The sequence below is a fragment of the Macrotis lagotis genome, chromosome 4 (genome assembly GCF_037893015.1).
Source record: "Macrotis lagotis isolate mMagLag1 chromosome 4, bilby.v1.9.chrom.fasta, whole genome shotgun sequence".
NCBI classification, from domain to species: Eukaryota; Metazoa; Chordata; class Mammalia; order Peramelemorphia; family Peramelidae; genus Macrotis; species Macrotis lagotis.
This window is the reverse complement of record NC_133661.1, coordinates 119,920,566-119,937,273: the sequence shown is the minus strand read 5'-3', so window position 1 is coordinate 119,937,273 and position 16,708 is coordinate 119,920,566. Positions and strand designations below refer to the sequence as shown.

Genomic DNA, 16,708 nt, shown 5'->3' with positions numbered 1-16,708 from the left:
TCACTGATATTCTATATTGTATTAGAAATGTTAGATTCAGCAGTAAGAGAAGAAAAAGAAAATGAAGGAATTAGAATCGGTAAGGAAGAAACAAAGCTCTTGCTCTTTGCAGATGACATGACAGTATACTAGAAAATCCTAAAAAATGATTGAAAAAACTAGTAGAAACAATTAGCAACTTTAGTAAAGTCACAGAATATGAAATAAATACACATAAATCTTCAGCATTTCTACGTATTACTAGCAAGCTAGAGCAGCAAGAGGTAGAAAGAGGAATTCCTTTTAAAGTCACTTCAGACAATACAAAATACTTTGGAGTCTACCTGCCAAGACAGACTCAGAAAAGCTATGAAAACCACTATAAAACACTTTTTCACTCAAATAAAATCAGATTTAAAAAACAGGACAAATACTACTCTACCAAGATCATAAAACAATATGACAATAACCTTCAGGAATTTGTCATGAAAAACTGCCTTATATCCTAGAACAAAAATACAAAATCATCTTTGAAAAAATCAAAGAGATGCCCAAATAAAACTACCATGTAATATTGTAGACACATTTCAGAATTCTTAGCTATAAGAGAAAATAATATATGCAGCCTAAAGGAAGAAATTTAAATACCAGTGATCCATAGTCAGTATTACACAAAACTTGATACCTTCAATGTTAAAAGATCAGAGATACTGGGATATAATATTCCAGAGGGCAAAGGAGCTGGGATTAAAAACCAAAACTTGGCTATCCTGCAAAATTTAGCAAAGGTTTTCAGGGAAAAATAAATTTTCAATAAAAGCATTGTTTTAGATTCACAGATAAAACAACCATAACCTGAAAATTAGATCTTCCAATACAAGGGTCAATTATGAAAAGATAAATGGAGGGGCAGCTAGGTGGCACAGTGGATAAAGTACCGGCCCTGGAGTCAGAATTACCTGGGTTCAAATCTTTTCTCAGATAATTAATAATTACCTAGCTGTGTGGCCTTGGGCAAGTCACTCAACTGCATTTGCCTTGCAAAAACCTAAAAAAACATAAATGGAAAGGGGGAAAAAGTTAGTCAATCGCTACATGGGAAAGCACTTATAATAACTATTGAGAATTGTATTTCTCTTAGGGCAGTTAAAAAGTGAATGCTCAGACAAAGGGTGTGGGCATGAATTGATCATGAAGTGATGATGCTTGATGATGATATTTTACCTTATAAGGGATATATTTCTACTTCTGTTTCTATTGGAGGGGATGCACTTAGAGAGTGCATAAATTAATCATGAAGGGATGATGTTTTACATAATATTTTAGTTCATGAGGATTATGTTTAATTGGGATAGTTGGAAGGAGTGAAATTGGAAAGAGGTATGGCTATAAATCGATTCATAATTTGATGAGATGTTTGGCTCTTGAGCATTGTATTCATAATGGGACAGTTGAAGAAAGCAATCTTGGGCAGAGGATGTGAAATGATTTGAGTATGTTATATGGTAATAGATCAGCCAATCAATTCTTGAGAATTATACTTCTATTAGGACAGATAAAAGGAGTGTACTTTGACAGATGGTATGAGCAAGTCAAATATAAAACAATTAAGACATGAAAAAAAGATTATACTGGGAGAAGAAAGCAGAGGAATTAGATGATAAATAATATCACAAGACAAGGGAAAATGGAACTATTACAGAGGTATGGCATATAAATCTAACAATCAATGAATATAATGAATTTAGAGAAAATTCAGTGATTTTTTTCCAGTGGTTTTAGTCATATCCAATTCTTCAAGATCTCATTTAGAATTTTCATGGCACTTTCCAGTTTTTCAGCATTTCATTTTCCAGTTCATTTTTCAAATGAGGAAACTCAGGCCCACAGGGTTATATAATTTGCATAGAGTCACAAAACTGGAAAGTGTCTGAGGTCAGATTTGAACACAGGATGTATTTTTGTCTTCAGGTCCAGGACTTGATTTATTGACTTGAATAAATTAATTCAGGAAGAGAGTTAAGGGGTGATAAGGATAGAATATTATATAAAGAAAAATATGGAAAAGTTCAAATAAAAGGAACAGACAATCTCTATCACCCAGCTAATCTGAAGTCTAAGAAGAACAAAAGATTGTGTAGTGGCAGGAAATCATAGATTGGGGTTTCTTTTCTACCCAAGATCAAGAATTCATCTTGCAAGCAAGTTACCAGTACATAAACTTGGAAGAATAATGATGAGTATTTCTTTTGCTTTGACTCCAAATTTTGTTCTCAAATTTGACTAGGGACTCATACCATGAAGAGATCTATTTCTCTACCACTCTGAACTTGAAATGTCTTTCCCATAACTGACAGTGGCTGACACTAGCATCTGTGTATTGAAGATTTAACGATATTTAAAAATATATATTTATTTAAGGCAATGGGGTTAAGTGACTTTCCCAAGGTCACACATGTAGGCAATTAATAAGTGTCTGATGACAGTGCTCTATCCATGGTGCCACCTAGCTGCCCCTGTGTATTGAATATTTAACTGGGAATAAGATTGAAGTTATGATGCCAAGACTCATACTAGACTTCAGAACATGCAAAGCTCAGAACACAAAAGAATTAATCAGGTCATTAGATCACTTACTTAAGGCCCACTGAAAATTTGTTGTTCCCAACCTTGAAATTCAATTAAGAAACCTTGAAGAACATAACAATAAATATGCAGAAGATGCAGCAACAAGACCCTTAGAAAATACATGGACATGGGTCCAACATTGTTCTATATGTGCACAGACCCTAATTCTAACACAAAGGACCAATTCAGAAAGTATTCTGGAAGAATTGTTACATAGACCATTGTGGAGATGAGCCATTTTTGAGACAAATCAAGACACAAACCAAAAAGAAATGTTTCTGCAAAATTTCCCTAAGGGTCATATCCCAAGAAATAGCAACCACCACAAAATCTGTTAGAATTCCTGGAATAAATAAATCTAAAGATTTTTTGTAAAATTTAAAAATAAGTATTAAAAAGGAAGTAGGGCTGTAGAAGAAAATATTTTTAAAGAAATGAGAGGAGTAAATGAAAGACTGAGAAGAGAATTAAAGTCATAGGTTAAGACATATCAAGTAAAGTATACTTAGGACACCTATTAGGAATAAAAATCAATTAGTGTACAACTTTTGGCCAAGATGGCAGAGAGAAGCCAGGCTTTGTACTAAGATCTCCTGGTTTTCCCTCAGAACTAATATGAATCAAGATTCTTAACAGCATTTTGATCAACAGAACCCAAAAAAGGACTTAGGAGAAAAACTTCTATCAATAACGTCTGTCTCAGGGGTACATGATTGAGCCAGGGGCAGATAGCAGAGAGTCAGTGCAGGGGTGGCATGGTGATGCCTGAAGACTAACCTAAGAGCAGTCTCAGAAGATTTGGATGTATGAATGGTAGGCAGGAGAGATCCAACTATACCGGAGGGAGACTTCCAGTGCAGTGCATTTGTTGCAGAGAATTACTAGATATCTATCTGCTTAACTAGACTGGTCTGGAAGTTAAGGTCCATTACTCCGATATTTTCAGTAGAGTCCCCATGTTTCCTCCCCTCCCCTCCATCCCTTTGGGAGAAAGTGACTCATTGCAGAGCAAGTACAGTAACAGCCCCCTCCCATGCCCCCCCCCCCCAGGTAAGGTGTGAGCAGCAGATCTTTCTAAATAGAATAAGGAGATTAACTACCCAGCCCAAGGGCACAGTCCAAATTGTGCTAGGATAATCCAGACCCTGTGGCCCCCCCATCCCCCTAGCCTAGGGAGTGGGTCACAAATCAAGGTCACAGACCATTCCAGAGAAAGGTTCTAACACCAGCTCCTAAGAAAATGAACAAAAGACAGAAGAAATGGGGGGGGGCATCAAAAGCTACCTGGAGGCCAAAGATTCTAATTCTAAGAGATCTAGAACTTCTGAGGAGAATATGAATTGGTCTCCAAACCAGAAAGATTTCTTAGTGGAAATCAGGAAGGAATTTAAAAATCAATTGGAAAAACTGGGGAAAACAAGCTCAAGAGAAAATTAACACCCTACAACAAGAAAAAAAACTTAGAAAATAAAATTGGACAAGTGCAACAAGAAAATAATTCTCTCCAAACCAGAAATGGTCAAATGGAAAACACCTTCAAAAATAGAATTGACCAGGGCAACTAGGTGACACAGTGGATAGAGCACTGTCCCGGGAGTCAAGAGTATCTGATTTCAAATCCAGCCTCAGACACGTAATAATTACCTAGCTGTGTGGCCTTGGGCAAGCCACTTAACCCTATTTGCCTTACAAGATACTAAAAATAAAATAGAATTGATCAATTGGAAAAAGAATTACAAAAATTAAATGAAGAAAATTCTTCTCAATAAAAAGAATGGAATCTCTGGAAACTGATGACTTCATGAGATAACAAGAATCAGCTAAACAAAATGAAAAAAAAATCAAAATAATAGAAGAAAATGAAAAACAACTTATTGACAAAACCACTGAACTAGAGAATAGATCCAGAAGAGACAAAGTAAGAATCATTGGGCTTCTTGTATACATTGAGGATTAAAAAAAAAAAAAAACCTGGACTTGACATTTCACAATTTAGAAATGGGAAAATCGCCATGATATATAGAACTAGATGGCAAAATAGTTATTGAAATAATACATTGATTTACTCCTGAAAGGAATCCCAACAAGAAAACATCAAGTAAGGGCAGCTAGGTGGTGCAGTGGATAGAACACCGGCCCTGGAGTCAGAAGGACATGAGTTCAAATCCGACTTCAGACACTTAATAATTACCTAGCTGTGTGGCCTTGGGCAAACCACTTAACCCCATTTGCCTTGTAAAAACTAAAAAAATAACACGAAAACATCAAGTAATATTGTGACCTAAACCCTGAATTATCAGATAAAAGAGAAAATCCTGTAAGCAGCCAGAAAGAAACAAATTAGATACCAAGGAGCCACAGTAATTATTATAGAGGTCCTGGCCCCATCAACCTTAAGGGATAGGGTTGTCTGCAATGTGATATCCCAAAGCAAGGAAGCTAATCTGAGCTTTCTCTTCCAGGGGAAAAGATGGACACATAATGAAATAGGAGACTCCCAACATTTCTAGATGAAAAGACCAGAGCTAAATAGAAAATCTGGATTTAAAACAAGAGAATCAAGAGACACATGTAAAGGTAAATATAGGGAAAACAAAAACTATCCAATAAGATGAAACTGGCTATATCCCCACCTGGGAGAAAGATTCTCATAACTCTTGAGAATTGTTACTCCGTTAGAGAGACTATACATAGCCAGAAGTAATGTCCAGTCATGACTTGTCTGTGACTCTGAAAGTATGATTTAAAAATAAAATCTCCTTCTAAAGGTGGGGCAGAAAGAGATGAGGGGTGAAGGTGATTGAATGGGGTAAATCACATTGCATGAAAAGGTACAAAGGACCTATTGCAAAGGAAGTGAAGAAGGGAGGAGGTGAAGATCACTTGAATCTTACTCTCATCAGATTTCCCTCAAAGAAGGATTAAAAGACACTGAATCATTTAAGTTAAGAAACTGATATTACCTTTCAAGTGTTAAAAGGAGAAAGGGGGAGGGGGAGGAAAAGAGGAACTAATAAAAGGAAGAGAGTAAGAAAGGGGTAAAGGGAAAGGGGAAAGAAAGGAGAGGGATGTTGGATATGAGGGGGCAAGCACACTGAGGTGATGGTATTCAGAAGCAAAATACTGGGGAATATGGATAAAATGAAAAATGGGGAAAAAGAGAAACAGAGGGAAGATAGCATAACTTCCAATGTGAATGAGATGAACTCTCCCATAAAATGTAAATGAATAACAAAGTAGGTTAAAAACCAGATTCCTACAATATGCTGCTTACATGAAACTCAATTGAAGCAGAGAGATACATATAGAGAGTAAAGGTAAAAGGTTAGGGCAAAATCTATTTTGCTTCAGTTGAAGTGAAAAAAGAAGGGGCAGCAATTCTTATCTCAGACAAAGCAGCTGCAAAAATAGATCTCATTAAAAGAGGTAAGGATGGAAACTATCTCCCCCTAAAAGGTAACATAGACAATAAAGCAATTTCAATATGAAATATGTGTGCACCAAGTAGTACAGCATCCAAATTATTAGAGGAGAAGCTGATTGAATTACAAGAAGTCACGGAATGCAAAACACTATTGGTGGGAAACCTCAATATGCCTTTCACAGATTCAGATAAATCTAACCATAAAATATACTAGAAAGAAGTTAAAGAGGTAAATTGAATGATAGAAAACATAGACATTATAGACCTTTGGAGAAAAATGAATGACAATAGAAAGGAATATGATTATTTTTTCCTGCAGTACATGGCTCTTACACAAAAAATGACCATATACTAGGGCATAAAGCCTTATAATAAAATACAGAAAAGCAGAAATGGTGAACACTTTCTTCTCAGATCATAATGCATTAAAAAATCATGTGCAATAATAGGCCATAAAGAGATAGACCTAAAACTCATTGGAAAATAAATAACCTAATTTTAAAGAATGAGTGGATCAACAATGAAATATTGTTAGAATTAATGAATTCATCCTAGATAGTGACAATAATGAGACAACATCCCAAACTTATTGGATACAGCCAAGGAGTTGTTAGGGAATATATTATATCTTTAAATGCTTACATGAATACAATAGAGAAAGAGGACATCAATGAACTAAGCACACAACTAAAATAATTAGAGAAAGATTAAACTAAAATCCTCCAATACCAAATTAGAAATTCTAAAAATTAAAGGAGAAATTAATAAAATCAAAAACAAGAAAACCATTGAACAAATAAATAAAACCATGATTTAGTTATATAAAAAACAATAAAATTTATGGACCTCTAGTTAATTTGATTATAAAAATAAAGTAGAAAATCAAATTGCTATGATTATAAATGAAAAAAGGTGAACTCACCAAGAATTAGGAGGAAATTAATATAATAAATCAGAATTATTTTGCCCATTATATTACAATAAATTTGATAATCTAAGTGAAATGGATGAATATTTACAAAAATGTAAAGTGCCCAGTTGAAATGAATAGGAAACTAAATACCTAAATAACCCTATCTCAGAAAAAAGAAATCCAACAAGCCATCATTGAACACTGTAAGAAAAAATCTCCAGAGCCAAATGGATTCACAAGTGAATTCTATCAAACATTTAATAAACAATTGGTTCCAATTCTATATTAAACTCTGTGGAAAAATAGGTGGAGACAGAATTCTGCCTAACTCCTTCTTTGGCACCAATATCATGTTGATACCTAAACCAGGAAGAGTAAAAACAGAGAAAGCAAATTTTAGACCAATTTCCTTAATGAATATAGATGCAACAATCTTAAATAAAATCTTAACAAAGTGATTACAGCAGGTTATCACTAGGATAAAACACTATGACCAAGCAAGATTTATCTCAGGAATTCAAGGTTAGTTCAATATTAGGAAAGCTCTTAATATAATTGACTATATTAATACCAAACCTAACAAAAATCATAACATTTTCTCAATAGATGCTGAAACAGCCTTTGACAAAATATAGCACCCATTTACTACTAAAAACACTAGAGTATAGGAACAAATGGATTGTTTCTTAGAATTATAAGCAGTATTTATCTGAAACCATCATCAATATTATATGCAATGTTGATAATCTAGAGGCATTTACAGTAAGATTAGAGGTGAAACAAGGAGCCTCATTATCACCACTACTATTTAAGATCGTATTAGCAATGTTAACTTTGGCAATAAGAGAAGAAAAAGAAATTGAAGGAATTAGAATTCCTTGCACATGACATGATGGTATACCTAAAGAATCTTAAAAAAATCACCTTAAAAACTACTAGAAACAATTAGCAACTTTAGCAAAGTAGAATATAAAATAGATCCTTATAAATCCTCAGCATTTCTATATATTACTAGCAAGATACAGCTGCAAGAGCTAGAAAGAGAAAACCCATTCAAACTTCCTTCAGACAATATGAAATATTTGGGAGTCTACCTTCTGAGGCATACTCAGAAAATCTATGAAAACAACTATTAAGCACTGCTCACACAAATTAAACCAGATTTAAATAAGTGGGCAAAATATCAACTACTCATGCATAGGCTGAGCTAATATAATAAAAATGGCAATTCTACTAAATTAAATTACTTATTTTGTACCATATCAATTAAACTTCCAAAAATTACTTTAATGAGCTAGGTAAATTGTAACTAAATTCACATGGAGAATGAAAACATCAAGAATATTCAGGGATTTAGTGAAAAAAGTGAAAAACAAGGTAGTTTAACCTTACCAGATCTAAAATTATATTTTAAAGCATCAGTAATCAAAATTGTCTGGTACTGATTAAAAAATAGACTGGTGGATCTGTGGAATACACTAGGTGCAAAAGATATGTAGCAAGAAATGATTATAGTAATCTGTGGTTTGATAATCCCAAAGAGTCCAGCTTCTGGGATAAGAACTCTCTCTTCGATATGTCTGTTGGGGAAACTGGAAGCTAGCATGGTGGAAACTTGGATTAGACCAACATCTCACACCCTATACCAGGAGAAGATCAAAATGTGTACAGAATTCAAACATTAAAGACAATATTATAAGCAAACTAGGAAATCAAAGAATAGTTTACCTGTCAGATCTATGGAAAGGGATGCAGCTTATGACCAAGGAAGAAATGGAGAACATCATTAAAAATAAGCTAGATAATCTAAATTAAATTAAATTAAAAAGCTTTTTGCACAAACAAAACCACTGTAACCAAGATCAAAATAAACATAATAAATTGGGAAATGATCTTTATAACTAGTATTTCTTACACAGAACTCATTGCTAAAAAATATAGAACTGAGTCAAATTTATTAAAAAAAAAACACAAAAAAACTCCACCAAGCCATTCCCCAATGGACAAATGGTCAAAGGATAAGGTAAGGTGATTTACAGATGAAGAAATCAAAGCTATCCATAGCCATATGAAGAATTGCTCTAAATCATTACTGATTACAGAAATACAAATTAAAACATCATTGAGATACCACCTCACACTTCTCAGATAGACCTGTATGACCAGAAAGGACAGTGATAAATGATGGAAGGGATGTGCAAAATCTGAGAAACCAATACATTGATAGTGGAGCTGTGAACTGATCCAACTTTTCTGGAGAGCAATTTGTAATTACACCCAAAGGGCAATAAAATTGGGCATACCCTTTTTTCCAATAGTACCTCTATTGGTTCTATGCTCTGAAGAGATCAAGATAAAGGGAAAAAACACCACTTGTACAAAAATATTCATAGCAGCTCTGTTTGTGGTAGCAAAGAATAGGAAATCTAGTGAATGTCCATCAATTGGGGAATGGCTGAACGAATTGTGGTATATGTCCATTATGGAACACTATTGTTCTATTAGAAACTAAGAGGGATGGGATTTCAGAGAACCCTGGAAAGACTTTTATGAGCTGATGCTGAATAAAATGAGCAGAACTAGAAGACTATTGCTATTGGAATAGGAATCGCTGGCGGTGGGGGTGATGATCTAGCTAATTAAGCCTTGTTCATTACCTCAGTGCAACAATCAAGGACAATTTTAGGGTATCTTTGATGGAGAATACCATCTGTATCCAGAGAAAGAACTGTGGAGTTTAAACAAAGACCAAAGACTATTACCTTAAATTTTTTTTAAAAGTTGTCATATACTACATACTTTTGCTATACCTAATATTTTATTTTTTCCTCAAGAATTTTGATCTTTCAATACATTCTGTTTTTTGGTTTTATTTGTTTGTTTGTTTGTTTTGCAAGGCAGTTGGTTTAAGTGACTTGTCCAAGGTCACACAAGTAGATAATTATTAAGTGACTGAGTTCAAATTTGAACTCAAGTCCTTCTCACTCTAGTATTGGTGCTTTATCCACTACATCATCTAACTACCCCTAGCACATTCTATTCTGACCAATGTATTGCATGGAAACAATGTCAGAGTGCCTTCTGTGAGGGGCTGGGGAGAAGGAAGGGAGAGTGGGGGGAATTGTAAAATTCAAAACCTTGCTAAGGGAAGATGGGTGGAAACTACTATTGTGTATAATTGGAGAACAACTAAAATATTTTTATTAAAAAGTCATGAAAAAATTATCCTGAGAGAAGAAGACTGAGGCATTAGATGATAATGTCACATGAATAGGAACAAATTACCTATTACAGTAGAGGGAAAGAAGGAAGAGTGTGAATACTGAGTAAATGTTACTTTCAATAGATTTGGCTCAAAGAAGGAATAATATACATTTCCAATTATATTTTGAAATTTATCCTACCAGAGTCCCCCCATCCTGTCCTGGTCAGTCCTGTCCTGACCCAGGTATTCCAGAGAGAAATCATGTAGTTTAGTGTTTGAATGACATCTTCTTGACAAATCTTCAAGAAACTCTAAAGTCAGAAATCCCTACTACATTTGAGATTGATGTAAATTTGACAGGGCATTAAAATATCTGTGGATATGAATACCCAGGGATCTGACAGCAATGAAGAGGATTATGATCCGAACTATGAATGAAGATGAGGAAGAAGCTAAGAACCCTGGGGATATATAGTATTATTATATTATTATGAGGGGATAGCAAATAATGTCAAACAATAGGGAATGGCTGTCTTTGATCCAGAAGAATATCACTTTTATGGAGTTGGAAGGTTCCCTAAATTAGCACAGGACCAATTTGGCCACTATGTTAAAAGGTACCTCATGTAGTGACTAAACTTGTATTAGTGAATTTCTGCTTTCTAGTTTCATAGACACTGGAAATGCACAAATCCAATTCTGTTCTTCTGTTAGTTGAGATCTGAGTTCAACCCAGTCCATCAAAACATGTAATTATATATTGCTTTCATCACTGTGCAATGTGCATTCAGTTTGTTTGAAAGGAAAATTAACTTCCCTTGATTTATCAGCACCAGTTTTACTGAAATTGTTAGGAGTTGCATTTTATAGTGCTGGTGAAAGAAGGTGAAGGAGCTTGGATCTACTCTCTGGCTCAGTCCACCAGATAATTTTGTTTCCTTTGCTGACTAGTGAGTAGATGGAAGATAAATAGAGGTGGTACTCATCAGGGACTATGTGGAGAACCATTATCATCTCTGGTTGTGTTCCTATGTAGACCGTCCTATTGTTACCCAGGTTTAGAAGATGAGAGTTCACCAAGAGCAATGCAACTGATGCAACAGTGTCATTAGATGTATCATGTCCCATAATTCAGAAATGTCTCACAAAGTGTGCAGACAACTCTGACATAGCAAATTACATTAGGGCTCACACTAAAGATTGTCCCACGGACAATATCTGTATGGAGAACAATGGAGGATACAATCACATGCAATGTCCTAAATGTAACCTGTATATTTTTAGGAGGCTGGAAGACCCATGAGTACTAAGACTGCAGTTGGTACAAAGAAAATCCTTATATTGTAAACCAGAGTCAGCAAGACCCAGGAGTGGGAGACCCTTAATAAATTTTTTCTTTTTCTTTTAGAAGTCAGAAAATCATAAGAGTTTATAGTTAGAGGCACAAATATACCAGCAAATTTACAAGAAGATCAAAGAAAGAGTGATGAACAATCCAGGGACTTGGATTGATTGGCAGTATCTGCAGAATGCTGCTAAACTTCCAGCCAAGTGTCATTATACACTGGTGTGACATATTCATATGCATACTACATGGAATTTGAACCTAGGAGGAAATTGTTGGGGTATCAGCAGGTACAGCTGGAAGCAGAAATTGAGAATCTTTCACATAAAGTGGAAAGAAAAGATAGTTTTAACATAAGGGACTTGGAGAATCAGATACTCATAACTGAGTAGCAGAAAAGGACTCTGCTAAAGGATTCCCATGACACATAAATCAGATCCCAGAATGATACAGGGTAAGAGGGAAGAGAGCATTGAGAAGACAAGCCACCCAGGAGCACCATTGCATGGAATGGGCACTGCCACTGGAGACCATAGACTAAAAACAACACCCTGCCCCACAAAGTTCTGCCATATTAGTTACTTTCATTATTGTCATCACCTTGCTGCTTCTGTGCCAAGACAGAGACCATATTGAAATGACATTTTTATGGGATATTAAAATTTTACCCTGACTTGTTATGAGTAAGGGAAAGTTTTTCTGAATAACTTAAAATAACTTTTTTATCCCTTTAAAGATTTTATTTATTTTGAGTTTTACAATTTTCCCCCTAATCTTGTTTCCTTCTTCCACCCCCCCAGAAGGCAATTTTCCAGTATTTACATTATTTCCATAGTATACGTTGATATCAATTGAATGTGATGAGAGAGAAATTAAATCCTTAAGGAAGAAACATGCAGTATAAGAGATAGCAAGATTACATAAAACAATATCAGTTTTTTTTTTTCCGAAATTAAAGGCAATAGTCCTTGGTCTTTGTTCAAACTCCACAATTCTTTCTCTGGATCTAGGTGGTTTTCACCATTGCAGATAGCCCCAAATTGTCCCAGATTGTTGCACTGATGGAATGAGCAAGTCCATCAAGGTTGATGATCACCCTCCTGTTGCTGTGAGGGTGTACAGTGTTTTTCTGGTTCTGTTCATCTCACTCAACATCAGTTCAAGCAAATCCCTTCAGGCTTCCCTGAATTCCCATCCCTCCTGGTTTCTAATAGAACAATAGTGTTCCATGACATACATATACCACAGTTTGTTAAGCTATTCCCCAACTGAAGAACATTTACTTGATTTCCAATTCTTTGCCATCACAAACAGGGCTGCTATGAATATTTTTGTACAAGTGATGTTTTTACCCCTTTTGATGATCTCTTCAGGATATGGATGCAGTAGTGGTATTGCTGGATCAAAAGATATGCACATTTTTGTTGCCTTTGGGCATAATTCCAAATTCCTCTCCAGAAATGTTGGATGAGTTCACAGCTCTACCAACAATGTATTAGTTGTGTCCCATATTTTCCATGTCCCTTCCAACATGGATCATTGTCCTTTCTTGTTATATTGACCAGTCTGAGAGGTGTGAGGTGGTACTTCAGAGATGCTTTAATTTGCATTTCTTTAATCAGTATTGATTTAGAGCAATTTGGAGCAATGACTATGGATTGCTTTGATTTCCTCATCTATAAATTGCCTTTGCATATCCTTTGACAATTTGTCAATTGGGGAACGGGTTGTTTTTTTTTTTAATTTGACTCAGTTTTCTGTATATTTTAGAAATGTGTCCTTTGTCAGGAAAACTAGTTGTAAAAATTATTTCCCAGTATACTACATTTCTTTTGATCTTGGTTCCAGTGGGTTTGTCTGTGCAAAAGCTTTTTAATGTAATGTAATTAAGATAATCTATGTTGTTTTTAATGAAGTCCTCCATTTCTTCCTTGGCCATAAACTGCATCCCTTTCCATAGATCTGACAGGTAAATTGTTCTTTGATCTCCTAGTTTGCTTATAATATTGTCTTTAATGTCTAATTTCTGTACCCACTTTGATCTTATCTTGGTATAGGGTGTGAGATGTTGGTCTAATCCAAGTTTCCGCCATACTAGCTTCCAATTTTCCCAACAGATTTATCGAAGAAAGAGTTCTTATCCCAGGAGCTGGACTCTTTGCATTTATCAAGCAACAGATTGTTATAATAATTTCCTGCTATCTCTTTTGTACCTAGTCTATTCTGTAGATCCACCATTCTATTTCTTAACCAGTACCAGTTTTGATGACTGATACGTTATAATATAATTTTAGATCCGGTAGGGCTAAGCCACCCTCTTTTCCACTTTTTTTCATTGAATCTCTGGAAATTCTTGACTTTTTATTTCTCCTTATGAATTTACTTACTTTTTAAATTCTCTTTAAAGTAACTTTTTGAAATTTTAATTTTTAGGGCACTAAACAAGTAGTTTAGTTTTCATAGAATTGTCATTTTTATTATATTAGCTCTACCTAGCCATGAGAAGTTGATGTTTGCCCAATTATTCAAATCTGATTTAATTTGTGTGAGAAGTGTTTTGTAATTGTTTTCAAAAATTTCCTGAGTCTGCCTTGGCAAATAGACTCCCAGGTATTTTATATTGTCTGTGGTTACTTTGAATGGCAATTCTCTTTCTAGCTCTTGCAGCTGTATCTTGTTAGTCATATATAGAAAAGTTGAGGATTTAAGAGTTTTTTTTTATATCCTTCAACTTTGCTAAAGTTGCTAATTGTTTCAATTGATTTTTGGGGATTCTCTAGGTATAACATCATGTCATCTGGAAAGAGTGCGAGTTTTGTCTCTTCTTTCTCAATTCTAATTCCTTAAATTTCTTTTTTCTTCTCTTATTGCTGAAGGTAACATTTCTAATTCAATATTGAAGAGTAGTGGTGATAATGGGCATCCTTGTTTCACCCCTGATCTTATTGGGAATGCCTCTAGCCTATCCCCATTGAATATAATGATTGCTGATGGTTTCAGATACATACTGCTTATAATTCTAAGGAACAGTCCATTTATTCCTATATTCTTTAGTATTTTTAGTAGGAATGGGTGTTGTATTTTGTCAAAAACTTTTTCAGCATCTATTCATATAATCATATAATTTCTGATAGGTTTATTATTGATATAATTAATTATACTAACAGTTTTCCTAATATTGGACATACCCTGAATTTCTGGGATAAATCTTACTTGATCATAATGTATTATCCTAGTGAAAACTTGTTGTAATCATTTTGATAAGATTTTATTTAAGATTTTTGCATCCATATTCATCAGGGAGATAGGTCTTTAATTTTTTTCTCTGTTTTAACTCTTCCTGGTTTAGGTATCAGCACTACATTAGTGTCATAGAAAGAGTTAGACAGAGTTCCATCTTCACCTATTTTCCCAAAGAGTTTATATAGAATTGAAACTAATTGTTCCTTAAATGTTTAATAAAATTCACTTGTCAATCCATCATGCCCTGGAGATATTTTTCATAGGGAGTTCAATAATGGCTTGTTGAATTTCTTCTTCTGTGATAGGGATCTTTAGGTATTTAATCGCCTCTTCATTTAACCTGGGCAACTTATATTTTTATAAATATTTGTTCATTTCACTTAGATTGTCAAATTTATTGAAATAGAGTTTGGTAAAATATTCCAAATTATTACTTTAATATCCTCCTCATTGGTGGTGAATTCACCTTTTCACCTTTTGCATTTATGATACTAGCAATTTGATTTTCTTCTTTCTTTTTTCAATCAAATTGACCAGAGGTTTATCAATTTTATTGGTTTTTCATAAAACCAAAACTTAGTTTTATATATAAGTTCAATACTTTCCTTGCTTTCGATTTTATTAATTTCTCCTTTAATTTTTAGTATTTTTAATTTGGTATTCAATTGGGGGTTTTAATGTGTTCTTTCTCTAATATTTTTAGTCGCATATTTAGTTCATTGATTTCCTTTTTCTCTAATTTATTCATGCAATAATTTAAAGATATAATATATACCATGATAGCTGCTTTGAGTGAATCCCAAAGGTTTTGGTATGTTGCTTCATTATCTAGGATGAAATAATTAATTATTTGTATAATTTGTTCTTTGATTCACCCATTTCATTAAATGACCATCTTTTCCCCTGGAAGAGAAGGCTCAGTTTTGCCAGATAGCGGATTCTTGGATGCATTCCAAGTTCCCTTGCTCTTCCCAAAATCTTATACCAGGCCCTTTGATCCCTTAATGTTGATGCAGCCAGGTCCTGTGTAATCCTTACTGTGGCTTCTTGGTATTTAAATTGTCTATTTCTGGGTTCTTGCAGGATTTTGTCTTTTATCTGATAGTTCTCGAATTTGGCCACACCATTCCTTGGTGTTTCCATTTTAGGATCCCTTTCTGGAGAGGATCGATGTATTCTTTCAATAACTATTTTGCCCTCTGGTTCCATGATATCAGGGCAATTTTTCATCACTAAATCCTGTAATATCAAGTCCAAGCTTTTTTTCTCTTCAGTGTTTTCAGGAAGGCCTATAATTCCCAGGTTGTCCCTTCTCGATCTATTCTCAAGGTCAGTGGTTTTGCTGATGAGGTATTTTACATTTGCTTCTATTTTTTTTTTTTTGATTTTTTGGTTTTGTTTAACAGACTACTGCTGTCTCATGAAGTCATTAGTTTCCACAGACTCCATTCTTTTTGTTTTAGAGAAGAATTTTCTTAATTTACCTTTTGCAACTCCTTTTCCAATTGGTCAATTCCATTTTTGTATGAGTTTTTGATTTGACTAATTGAGGTTTTGTGAGAATTGTTTTCTTGTTGCAAGGTGTTAATTTTCTCTCTCAAATTTCCCAGCTGATTTCAAACTACTTATTTCTTCAAGGAAGTCTTTCTGTACTGGAGGGCAGTTCATATTCTCCTCAGAGATTCTAGGTCTCTCTGACTTAGTGTCTTTTTCTTCCAAGTATTTTCTATGGACCCTCCTTTGTGCTGGCCTTTCTTCATTATCCTAAGAGCTTGTATTGGGGAGGGGCTGGTTCACAGAGGTTTGGTGTTGGGATCCCCAGAGGCTTTACTCACTGAGTGTAATATCTCTAGCTGGCCAGAAGGTGGTGCTAGAGATTTTGCTCACTGAGTGTAATAGCTCCAGCTAGCCAGTAAGGGCGCTGTTTGCTTTCTCTGGGGTGTCTGTGACCTTGATTGAGTCACTCTCCCT

At 34.7% G+C, this 16,708-nt stretch overlaps 1 pseudogene; it reads left to right on the top strand.

Annotated features, from left to right (window-relative positions):
• The first annotated feature begins 8,943 nt into the window (after positions 1 to 8,943).
• LOC141522715 (E3 ubiquitin-protein ligase ARIH2 pseudogene) lies at positions 8,944 to 11,925 on the top strand (annotated as a pseudogene).
• The last annotated feature ends 4,783 nt before the right edge of the window (positions 11,926 to 16,708 follow it).